We start from the raw sequence: 13,125 nt of genomic DNA, 5'->3' as shown, positions 1-13,125 counted from the left end.
ATCATTGTTGTTTTGGCGGGCCCGGGCTGGGGATTGGAACCTGCCACCTTAGGTGTATGTGGCTGGCGCCTTAGCCGCTTGAGCCACAGGCGCCAAGCCTCTATATATTTTCAATCTGCAGTTGGATATAGAACCCATGGATACAGAGGACCACTTCTATTGTAAGTTTTAAGATTTTGTATCCCTTTTACACACAAGTTAGAAAATAAAGGTGTAAATTTATTATAAAAAACCAGGTTATAAAATATGATGTCTATATCCTGTGCCACACAATGATATTTTGGTCAATAAGGGAGTGATGGTGGTCTCATGAAATTATAACAAGGATGAAAAATTCCAGTCCTCTAGTGATAGCCATCATCATGTCACAGCACAATGCATTACTCCATGTCTGTGGTGATGCTGGTGACCGATTGCTCTGCTAGTTGTATAAAAGTGTAGCATGTACAATTACGCACACTACCTAATACTTGGGAATGATAATAAATGACTATGCTACTGCTTTATGTATTTATTATACTATACTTTTTGTCATTATTTTAGAGTGCACTCCTCCTACTTATTAAAAAAGTTAATTGTCCAACAGCTTCAGGCCGGTCTTTTAGGAGGTATTCTAGAAGAAGGCATTGTTATCAAGGGAGAAGACAGCTCCATGTCTGTTACTGACCCAAAGACCTTCCATTGAGACATAACTTGGGGATAGAAGACAGAGGTACTGATGATCCTGACCTGTGTAGGCCTAGGATAATGTGTGTGTGTGTGTGTGTGTGTATGTTCACCTTCGTTTGTAACAGAAAACTTTAAAAAGAAAACAATAGGCTTGGTGCCTATAGCTCAAGCGGCTAAGGTGCCAGCCACATACACCAGAGCTGGCGGGTTCAGGCCTGCCAAACAACAACGACAACTAAGACCAAAAAATAGCCAGGCGTTGTGGCAGGCGCCTGTAGTCCCACCTACTTGGGAGGCTGAGGCAAGAGAATCACTTAAGCCCAGGAGTTGGAGGTTGCTGTGAGCTGTGATGCCACAGCAGCACTCTACCTAGGGTGACAGCTTGAGGCTCTGTCTCAAAAAAAAAAAAAAAAAAAACAGAAAAAAGCTTATAGAATAAATATATAAAGAAAGAAGATATTTGCATAGAGCTCTACAACATGTATTTTAAACTATTGTTACAAAAGAATCAAAAAATTAAACTTATAGTATGCTAATTATTAAAGAAAGAATTTTTTTATAAATTTAGTGTAGCCTATGTGTATAGTGCTCATAAAATCTATATTCGTGTCTAGTAATATCCTAAGTTTTCACATTCACTCACTATTCACTCACTCACAGCAACTTCCAGTCCTGCAGGCCCCATCTTGGTAAGTGCCCTACACAGGTGTGCCATTTTTGATCTTTTTAACTGTGTTTTTACCGTCCTTTTTCTATGTCTAGATAGATACACAAACACTTAGGATTGTGCTGCAATAGCCTGCAGCATTCAGTACAATAACATGCTGTATCGGTTTGCATCCTAGGAGCAATAGGCTATCCCATACAGCCTAGGTGTGCAGTAGGGTACACCCTGCGGGTTTCTGTGAGTACAGTCTATGCTATTTACACAACAATGAAGTCATCTAAGGCCACATTTCTCAAAATGTATCCCTGTTGTTAAGCTATGTGCGACTGAAATATTCCTTTAGGTAACATATGCTAATAATATGCTTTTTATAAAGACATTATGCTGAAGAGTGTTCACTGCAGTCTGCTAGTTCCTCCCCATCACCACATCCTTTTTCATCCAGTTTTTTTGAATGAAATGTATTGTACAGGCTCGGCACCCGTAGCATAGTGGTTACAGCGCCAGCCACATGCACCAAGGTTGGTAGGTTCGAACCTCATCAGGGCCAGCTAAACAACAATGATAACTGCACCAAAAATAAATGAATAACTGGGTGTTGTGGCGGGCACCTGTAGTCCCAGCTATTCAGGAGGCTGAGGCAAGAGAATCACTTAAGCCCAACAGTTTAAGGTTACTGTGAGCTGTGATGCCATAGCACTCTACTGAGGGGGACATAGTGAGACTCTGTCTAAAAAAAAAAAAATAGAAAAACTGAGGCAAGAGGATTGTTTGAGTCCAAGGTGGAGGTTGCTCTGAGCTATGATGCCACCCACAGCACTTTACGCAGGGCGGTAGCTTGAAACTCCATCTCAAAAAAAAAAAAAAGAAAGAAATGTATCGTACATATAGAAAAGTAAAAGAACAGTAATAGGTCATACGTGAATAAATCATAAGCCTATGAGTTTTTTACAAAGTAACTATAGGCATGTAACCACCAATCAGATCTGCTGTGTCATTTTTATTACAGAAAAAAACAGAAGTAATGACAAAAGACTAAACAAACTATAATTCAGCGACATATGGAATGTTATTTATCCATTAAAATGATAGTTATTACAACTATGAAATCATAGAAAAACAACATAGGAAATGATGTTAAAGTCTTCAGACAGGAATACAACTCACGCTTACGATCATCCATTGTACCCTGGGTATGTCTCCTAAAGAAATGCATGGTTATCTGCCTCCCAGGACACATGGCCAGACATTATTTGTAATATCTTCAACTTGGAAACAATCCAAATGCCCACTAGTGCATAGATAAATTGTGGGAGAGTCATATAATAGAATCGTATACAATGCGACATATATAATAGAATCGTATAAAAATCCAGCTGCAGCTCTACACAAAAGCAGGAGCGAATCTTACAAACAGAATGTTGAATTTTAAAAAGCAAGGCACAAAAGAAAACACACAGTGTAAGTCCATTTCGATCAAGTAGAAACAAAATTAAGTGCCTGGTGTAGGGGTGCATAGATGTTTGGCAAGGGTTTAGGTGGTAAATTTTATCAAGAAACAAGGAGATTGGCTACCATAAAATCACAACAGCGGTGGCTTTAGTAAGGGTAGAGAAGAAATTGGCGGGAGCTTCCAGCGATGTTTTACTTCTTGGGTAGTAGTTACATTGCCAACCGCTTTTGAACTATTTGCTAAACTATACACAGAAGTTTGTAGTGCTTTTCTGTATGTACATTAGACTCCATGATTGAAATATTTAAAATAACACAAGAGAAATACAATAAAGAAATGCCAATAAAGTTCTAGTGGCTAAGAAGTAGTTTGCAGGAGTTTTCTCCCTTGTTTCCATGGCTCATTTCTCACATCCTTTTGTTTAAAAGGATATTGCCTTTCAAACAAACTTTGGAAACTAAAGAAAGTAGTTCTGGCATTGCTAGTGGTCTGTCTTCTCTCTCCATACATTTAAAAATAATTTATACCGATTTTATTTTTGTCAAACCAATCATTACAACACATATGAACAAAATTAAAATTTAATTTATCAATGAGCCCTTTTCATCAAAGGCTATCACTGAGATGATAAACAAGACAAATCTGTTCCACTTGAGAACATGTCCCCATTTCATTGGAAATGCCTGTGAGAAACAGGAACCTGGGTGGTGGTTCCTGTTTGTTTCTTCCCTTGATGTTAGATTTGTTCCTAGATCTAAAATCAGTGGAAAGACACGAATTTGCGTCATCCAAAAACATTTTCTTTTTTTGAGACTGAGTCTCATTGGGTCACCCTGGGTAGAGTGCCATGATGTCATCAGAGCTCACAGCAACCTCTAACTCTTGCAATACTCTTGCCTCAGCCTCCTGAGCAGCTGGGACTACTGGTACCTACCACAACACCTGACTAGTTTCTTCTATTTTTTTAGTAGAGACAGGGTCTTGCTCTTGCTTAGGCTGGTCTCCAACTCCTGAGCTCAGATGATCCATTGGCCTTGGCCTCCTAGAGTGCTAGGATTACAGGCATGAGCCACCATGCCTGGCCTGTCTCATGAAAAATTTATCTACACATCCAGATTTTACTGTGGAATGAAATTATGATTGTGATAGTGCTTTAATTTTCATTTTGCTTATTCATTCTTAGCTACAATCATCATAGTAAGTGTTTTTCTTCTTTAGAATTGAAGGGACAAAGGGACATTCCTGAGCAGTGGTTCTCAACCTTCCTAATGCTGTGACACTTTATTTTGTTTTATTTTATTAAATCATAGCAGTGTACATTAATACTATCATGGGGTACAGTGTACTGTTTCTGTATACAATTTGAAGTACTTTCATCCGACTAGTTAACATAGCCTTCATGTCTTTTTCTTAGTTATTGTGTTAAGACATTTATATTCTACATTTAGAGAGATTCACATGTACCCTTATAGGATGAACCATAGGTGTGATCCTGCCAATCACCCTCTCTATACCCACCCTCCCCCCTCCCCTACTCTCCCTCTCCCCATGTTCCTGGGCTAAAATTGGGTTATAGCTTTCCAAATATAGTTCCTCATGATGTGGTGACCCCCAACCATAAAATTATTTTCATTGCTACTTCCTAACTGTAATTTTGTTACTGTTATGAATCGTAATGTAAATATCTGATATACAGGATGTATTGACGCGACCCCTGTGAAACAGTCTTTTGACCCCCAAAGGGGTTGTGACCCACAAGCTGAGAACCGCTATTCTTCAAGGATAACTATTTTTAGGAAGAAAATATTTCCTGGCTTTTTTTTTCCAATCTGATGAAACATGTACCAAAAAAGATAAAAAAAAATTTAAGCAAGTTAGGACACTTGAAAAACTATGCCACAATTTCTTGGATGTGACTATCTGAAGACCTTGGTCTTATCTTAAATGTAGTAGTATTTTAAAATTATAGCTAAAATGACATGACCTCCAATTTCTGATATAAGACATCCCAGGTTATTTTGGGTCAAATATATTTTATATTGAAACTTCAGATGATTGAAAATAATTTTCCTTCCCATTTAAATGTGTCTCTTCCCCATTTCCAGAGGTCACTGGAAGAAAATTTATTATGTTATAGAATATTATACTGAAACTAGGATGGATATTCTCCTCTAGTTTTTAAATCCTTATTTTTCCCTTTGATGCTATTAAAATTTAGATGCCAATTGCTGGGCACAGTGGCTCATGCCTGTAATCCCAGCACTCTGGGAGGCTGAGGAGTGTGAATTGCTTGAGCTCAAGAGTTCAAGATCAGCCTGAGCAAGAGCGAGACCTGGTCTCTAAAAATAGTTGGGCATTGTGGTGGGGATTGTGGTGGACTCAGGAAACTGAGTCAAGAGAATTGCTTGGGCCTAAGAGTTTGAGGTTTCTGTGAGCTGCGATGGCACAGCCCTCTACTAAGGATGACAAAGTGAGATTTTGTCTCAAAAAAAAAAAGAAAGAAAATTAGATGCAAATAATCTAATTCAAATTGGCCTATTCAACTTAAGTAGTGGTATTCCACCAAGCAAGTTAGACAAATAAGAGTAGCAGTAACCCTTGGTCTCTAGGAGCTGGACTTCACTGTATTATCTATTTTTCACTCTACCACCAGTTCGTAGGCCCTTTACACGCTTGTTTTTATATTAAAAAATAGTTTTCCAAGTCAAATCTAACCTCTGGGATCAGAAGAAGGGGACATTTTCTAAATTGCTCGGTCCTCTTGCAAAAACAAAAACAAAACACGAAAGTATCGCTAGTTCTCAGACCTTCCCCTTTTCTCGGCTTCTCTCAAGCCCTAACATTTCCCCTCCCTAGGTGTGGAGTTTTAGCCAAAACAAAGAACAGAACATACTTTGCAACATCTCCTTTTCAATCAAAAGAAAAATACTTTTCATAGTCTTAAACCTATGAGTCAAACATTTCAAAAATATTTTCTTTTTTTGACCAGAATTTTCTAACCCTACTCCTTGTTTCAATCAACATCTAGTAGTTAAGATAATAATGACTGAAAAGGATGTGAGTCACCTGAGTAAACAATAACAACCGCTGAGTGAAGACCTATTATGTCCCGGGCCGTGATTGTCACTACCAGGGGGTGAAAGATGCTTAGCATGCTGCCCTGGGTCTAAGCACTAACCCGGGACTCCAGCCTCCAAATGCCATCCTTTCCCAACCATATTGCTTTTTTCATGTTTTCAAGTGAAAAGTTCCTTTAGAAAAGCTCTGTATTCCTATGGAACTCAGCTATCCTGGGATGGAAATATCTACAGAATTATTTGTGGCCCCTCTTCTTCAGTCCTGGTTCCTTTTCTACATGTGTAAACCGCTCGTGGAACAATGGGACGGAGGGTCTCGGTTACCCCTCTGGACCTGTTAACCCCGAATTTGCTAGAATTTACCATACAACGACAAGGTGTTAATTTATTCACATCAAAACAGTCTGTCCTTTGTCGATGAGGCATCCCCCAGCCCACAACTACACCCTCCACCGTGTAACAGACATGGTTAGCTGAAGAAGTTGTCTATTTTTATCATCTTTTTCTATTTATTTTATTCCTGTTTTTTGCTAACCACTGGTCACCTTGTGGCGGACAGAGTTCTCCCCCTTGACCTTCTGAATGAGAAAGCTTCCAAGACATGGCAGTTGACAGATGGGTTTGGAATCAGACTGACCAGGTTTGAATCTCAGGTCGGCCACTGAGCATGAGATCTTGGGCAAGTGACATTAACTCTCTGTGTTTCTGTCAGCACATCTATAAAGTGGGGTAATATCTTGTTTCCCTGAAAATAAGACCTACCCAAAATATAAGGCCTGCAGGATTTCTATGCATTTGTTAAATATAAGCCCTATCCTGATAATAAGACCTAGTGATGGGCGTGGCTATGCAGCCACGCCATGCATTTCGTAGTAGAGAGGAAGACATCCCCTGAAAATAAGCCCTAGTGTGTCTTCTTGAGAAAAAATAAATATAAGACAGTGTCTTATTTTTGGAGAAACATGGTAGTACTTCTTATTCTTCCCTATAGTGTGAAAATTAAATGAAATAATACTTGTTGGCTGGACATCTGCAGTTCAGTGGTTAGGGCATCAGCCACATGCTCAGAGGCTGATGAGTTAGAACCCTCCCAGGGCCTGCCAAACAAAAAAACAAACAAAAAAATTGCCAGGCATAGTAGCAGGCACCTGTAGGCCCAACTATTAGGGAGGCTAAAGCAAGAGAATCACTTAAGCCTAAGAGTTTGAGATTGCTGTGAGCTATGACACTGTGGCACTCTACTGTGGGTGACAAAGTAAGACTCTTTCTAAGTAAAAAGAAAGAAAGAAAGAAAGAATACTTGTGCCTAGAAAGTAAACATTTAAACTACCTGATAGACTATACCTGTTGAATAAATCATTCTTCTCGGGTTCTCTTTAAGATCTACTCACACAAAACAATCAAACTCCTATTTGTCCTTTCGGACTCAATGTTACTGCCTTGGTGATCCAATCTGACTTCCTCAGGCTGAATGTATTTCCTACCATCTATAACATACTGCTGGTCGCCACTGTATCATGGGTATTTACAGGTGCCACCTAACGGACACTTGCTGCCTTCCTAGATGGGGGGGGTTAAGGGGGGGTGGTATTATCTTTCCTGGTAGATTCCAATGTCTCACAGTCCCTGACCCTAATTAGTTATCAAACAAAAAATATTGACTTAACTGCACTTACAGTAGAAGCTTTCTTGGCAGACTGAAAGTTCATTTTGTTCAAATGACAATTACTCAAGAAAAACACATATACTACATCTACTTTTCCCAGCAAATAATTAAAAAAACAAATCGCAAAGTGGGATATTTCCAATTTGTCTCCATATGGAAAAAGTTGCCGTTTCCCAGAAAGTTGATGTTCAATAAATTTGTCTTTTAGAAATTTGAGAAATCATATGGCAATTATGCCTTGTGGGTTTTTTTATTTGTTTGTTTGTTTGTTTGTTTATAATTAGGGAACTAAGTCAAGCTATCAGAAAGCAACAAAAATTTGGCACAAGCCCTACAGTGTTTGGGAATGAGAGGGTCCTGTTGGGATGGCTACTGTTTCTTCAGTACAGTACAGAGTTGCCGTCACCAAACTCCTCAAATTTGAGTCAGCTGGGAGTTAACTGAAAACCCAGGCATATTCAATGGTTAATGAATTTTGTGTGTTCTGTAAGTCACTAAAATTTGAGTTCAAGTAGTATTTTCTGAATTAATTAAGGACACATTAGATTCTGCCCAAAGTTGGATTATGTGGGAAAGGGAATTTAACATATCTGAGAAATTAATTTATCAATGACATGAGCTTTGTACAAGAGAAAGCTCGTATTATCATTTTTTAAAAATGGCATTCAACTTTAATTTAAATGATTGCAGGCATGATTATTGCACTTGGCTTCCTGATGAAGACATAACTTCAAGGCAAATTTTTCTCTTTTCAGCTAAGAAACACGATAGTAGTGAAAGGTTTGAAGTATTAAAGAAATATTAGTACTGGAAAAGATATGTGAGCTTTCTTAAACTTCTCATTTGACAAACAAGACCCAGAGAAGGACAGAGAATTATCTGATGTCACACAGTTACTTTTTCCCAGAGCTAGTACCACAGTTGCCTGGGCAATTTTCTGACTTTTGTGATTAAATGGATTCTATGTTTCACCAGACGAGGCTATCTGGAGAGATTCTGCCTTCATCCTTGCCAACATCTTTGATTCAGGCCCATGTAAGACCTGAGAGTCCAGAATAAAATAAATCACAAGCGAAAACTAAAAAATTGAGCAGGTCAGGATCCCAAGGCAAAGAACTTGACATACTGGACTTTGACTGAAAACAAAAATGTGTTTTGTCACAGATGGTCAGTCAGCAAGGCGGAGTGCGGAGAGGGTATAGGATTTAAACCAGATGGAACTGGATCGAGGTCTTGGCTCTGGTTGGCATTAACCCTGCAGCTTTGGACCAGGCACCTAACCTCAGATGCTACCTCGTCTGGAGAGTAGAGATGACAGTATTATTTTATTCATAACTAAAGTTATGTGCCTGTGACACACACACACACACACACACACACACACACACGTTGATTTTAATCTCATCAGACTTTATGAGGTGGACTACTAGCACCACTATTTCCTTAGTCAGAAAGACTGGAGCACAGAGAGGTTGAGTAAGCTGTCCAAAGTCACATACTTAGCAAGAGATGATCTGGGATTTGAAAGGAGATCTGTTTGGCTCCAAAGCTCATCCCCTCAGCTGCTGCAATATTGCAGGATTGGTAAAAATGTAAGCCAAGAGCCCAGCATGCTGCCTGACCCTGGATAAATAGTGGTTACTTAGATGAAGCAGCAGATTTAGAAAGATGGCCGACTCCCTGCAGTCCAGCCATGGGGAGGTGGGATGAGGGGGCTAAGATAGCTAAGAGAGGGAGAGCAGCCCAGCACGATGGCTCAGGCCTGTAATCCTAGCACTTTGGGAAGCTGAAATGGGGGGATTGCTTGAGGCCAGGAATTTAAGATCAAGCTGGGCAATACAGCAAGACTTTGGCTCTGCAAAACAATTAAAAATTAGCCGGGCATGGTGGTGCATGCCTGTATACCTAGCTACTCAGGAGGCAGAGGCAGGAAGATTGATTGAGCCCAGGGGTTCAAGGTTACAGTGAGCTATGATAGGGTCACACTGCACTCTGGCCCAAGGTAAGACCTTCTCTCTAAAATTTAAAAAGAGAGAGAGAGCGTGAGTGAAAGAAAGCCCTGGGAAGTTGAAGTTTTGAGAGGTTGAGAGGGACACATGACACATGGGCAGCAGGCCATCAGCTGGCCTGGAGCACTCCTGAGGGTCCACTGGATCACCCACAGGCCCTGGGGACAAGGGGGCCACCAGCTCTGTCAGGAGCCACTGCATCATCTCTCCTCTGTCTGCATTTCTCACACTTTGTTTCTGTGTTAATACCCATCCTGTACTGACCTTCCCAAGCCACTGAACTGATGGCCATACCTCAAATATTTGAAATGAATATTCTGGCCTTAAATGAGCAGTCTTTCTACACATGAAGAAACGTGTTTTCTTAATCATCTCTACTACCAGGGCTTGTGAAGGCTCAGCTCTCCAGCTGCCACATTCCTGCCCCTAGAGATCATGCACTACCTTCAAGAAGACATAAATTACTCTGTTATGGGAATTTAAAATTAAGAAATATTCTAGAACCAAGATAATCAAAATGTGATCAACCTTCTTGCCAAGTTTGCCAGCCGGTTCCATGAATCACAGCTGTAACGCCCTCTTACAAGGCCAGAAGAAATGCTGGAGCCCTTGCCCCCTGTGAGGTTTACTCCAGGAGCCCCGACATAGCCTTGCCCCCCAACACTCACCCTTTCAGTGGTGTGAGAAGCAGGAAAGGGACTGAGGGGCTTTCCCGGTTAGATTTGCAATTTTTTTTTTTTTTAATCCATAGAAGTCAGATATCTAAACAAGTGTCATCCCCCATTTGGAGATGAGGATTGAAAGGGAATGAAGAATTTCTGGACTTGTTTGAATTTTCATACACATTTTGGCAACACCTTTCAAACTGCCAGCTCGGCCTGTGACATACAACATTCCTCTCCATATATGCCCTGGTGGCAAGGTTTTATACTTTAAGTGAAGATTTAATTTCTGTAACCAGCTGAATGTTCTTTTGGAGTCAAGTTGAGCTGAGAGAATAGATGGCCAGGCTAGAGAATGGAATTTCAAGTTTAAACGAAAGACTTTGATCACTGTTGGAGCAGAAATGGTATCTACAGCATCGAGGTGCGCAATAATTTCCGGGCAGAGGAAACGAGGTACAACTTTAAGGCATTGCTCTTCTGTGTCTCACAAGGTCATTGCTTAGACAGTGAAGAACTGAATCCTGTGCAAGCCCACTCTTTAGTCAGTTACTCACGCAATGACGTCTTTCTCGGGCTGCATTGAGACCCCTTGCTAAGCTACCTGCTTGTGTCTTGCTCACAGTAGGAATTAAATGCAAATTTGCAGAATGAAAGCTCATAGAGGAAAACCAACATCTCATCCTATCTCCTGAGTTGCAGCGCACCCCTGAGGCAGCCCTCCTCTCTGTCTTATCCAACTCTAACGTAGCAAGAGTGGAAATCAGCCCTTCACAAACATTGCAGCCCATAACAAAAAGATAAATTTTAGAATGCCAGTTGTAACAGAGCAGGTAAGTTTCTGGGAATAATAGCTTATGTTCTGGAATTGTTTTTGGAGGTTCCTCCTCATCAGTGACCTTAGCTGTAGCCTTCAGCGGTAAGCTGAGTTGCTAACAACATACCATCCTCCAATCCACTCGTCCTCGGGATTTGCACAGTTTATACTATCCTAAAAATAAAGTTATTAAAAGCAACAAAAGTCTGACATTATGTCTTCTACAGTTTAAATTAATGTTTCCTGTGAATGACCACATTTGGAGGCTGGAGGCTCTGGATTTGAATTTGAGACAAATAAGAGATGAGTGGGAAGATTCAGGGAAAACTGGAAGAAGGGATTCATAAATAATGTTATATTAGCTGTCACTATGCTTGGCCACTTCTATTATTATAAGTAAAACCTACCACCCTACAAAACAGGTACAGGTTATGATTCTCACTTCACAAGTGAACCCTCAGCTCAGAGTAGGTGGGTACTTGCTTCAGAGAACAAGTAAGCTGGCTTGAGCCAGCCCAACTCACTGCAATGCCCCTCTTACATATTTGGTTTAGAAGGCTGGTGCACATGCTCAGGAAGTGAACATATGTAACCAAAGCAGAATGTCGTATTAGCCTCTGGTCCTAAAAGGGGGTTGCAGTGTTAGGTGTCAGCTCCGCTCACTAGGACCAAGCAAGGATATGCCTTTCTGGACTTCAGGGTCCTCCTTTTCCAGGCAGAAAACACAGTGACCTACTTTGCAGGACTTTCAGAGGCAACTGTTTTAAAGAAAGTTGCAAAGACAAAGGCTTTGGCTAAAGAACAAGAAAGCAATGGATCCATGAAACTAGAAGGGTGCCTTCTCTGATCCAAACCTGAACAAGAGTAAACAAAGAAACAAAAACAAGGACCTGGGTATCCTGTCCCTCCTACACATGTATAATTCCCATATGCAAAAATTCTCTTTGAAATCACTGAGATTCTAATTAGAAAGGAAACACAAGGAGATGGGAGTATCAAGCCACAGCTACAAGGTTTGGTCAAATACAGCAGAACATCCATAGTTGATCATCTCCCTACATTGGCCACCTCCTTAAGTTGAATGACTTTTCATAGATCAGACATGCACATATCAGAAGACTCTCTGATGCTTAGATTGACCACTTTCATATGTCAACCAGTTTGTTATCGTCCCTTGGGGGATTAATTTACAGAGGTTCCAGTGTAATTGGTATTACATGGTAACACCAATTGGTAATTGGTATATTATTAATCCTGTGCTTCTCTTTCTGCCTTTAGCCAAAAGGAAATAAAAAGAGTGGAAACCTAATCCATTAACCTGTCTTATAATTAGTCTTATAAGATTGGAGTGATGTCCAAGTGCAGAGAAAAAGAAATAGGCTTTGTGAACTGTAGTGAGTTTTAACCTGCTATATTCTCCCTCTACCAGAAGCAAATAAGAGTCACACTAAACTGTTCCCGGACATCAACATTTTAAACTGTTACATTAAAAAAAAAAAAAAATAACACTTACTGTTCAGGGGTTCAATAGGCGAAGTTCAAAGTCAAGGGAATGGTCTCTCTTTCTTTTGTGAAAAACACCATATGCTCTTGTTGGATCAGGAGGCTCACTGGTCTGTTATTAATAACTGGCTTACAGCTTTATGAAGAAACATGAGCCAGAATGTCACAGGAGGAGGCAAGTGGAAAGTAATTGACAGACACAGGTGGAATACATTATAACAAAAATATACTTAATACCCACAGGAGCTTAAATAACCCATGAGAAGGGGATCAATTCCTCCCTAGTCAATAGACCCCCATGCCAAGTGTTCGAAAAGTTAAGCAACCAAGAAAAATAACCTTAATGTTAAAGACAGCCACGATTTATTTAATGTTATAGTATCCTTGACTCTTCTGAACAATTGTTCTCCGTGAACATCTGAATATCTTTTCAAATTTGTATGCTTTACTTTGTTTATACTGATTTCTATTTTTAAAATATATCAAGAAATGGATTTTCAAACATACACTATCAATTTTTTGAAGTTTGTTTATCTGTGAGTATATTAGTTTCCTACCCTTAAGGACCCCCAAACAATTCCTGGAAAAGTAGAGGTATATGT

General features: G+C 40.0%; 1 protein-coding gene across 1 annotated transcript in view; it reads right to left on the bottom strand.

Annotated features, from left to right (window-relative positions):
- The window catches only part of MRLN (myoregulin), a 16,581-nt gene extending 3,954 nt beyond the window's left edge, over positions 1-12,627 (bottom strand). The window contains exon 1 of the mRNA XM_012801354.1: positions 12,534-12,627. The gene's annotated coding sequence lies outside the window, so the exon portion shown is untranslated. The remainder of the gene's footprint in view (positions 1-12,533) is intronic.
- Positions 12,628-13,125: the final 498 nt, after the last annotated feature.

This window comes from Otolemur garnettii, unplaced genomic scaffold (genome assembly GCF_000181295.1).
Source record: "Otolemur garnettii isolate 467f Iridium unplaced genomic scaffold, OtoGar3 scaffold00008, whole genome shotgun sequence".
NCBI lineage: Eukaryota > Metazoa > Chordata > Mammalia > Primates > Galagidae > Otolemur > Otolemur garnettii.
The sequence above is the reverse complement of the archived record's forward strand: the minus strand, read 5'-3'. Positions and strand labels throughout refer to the sequence as shown.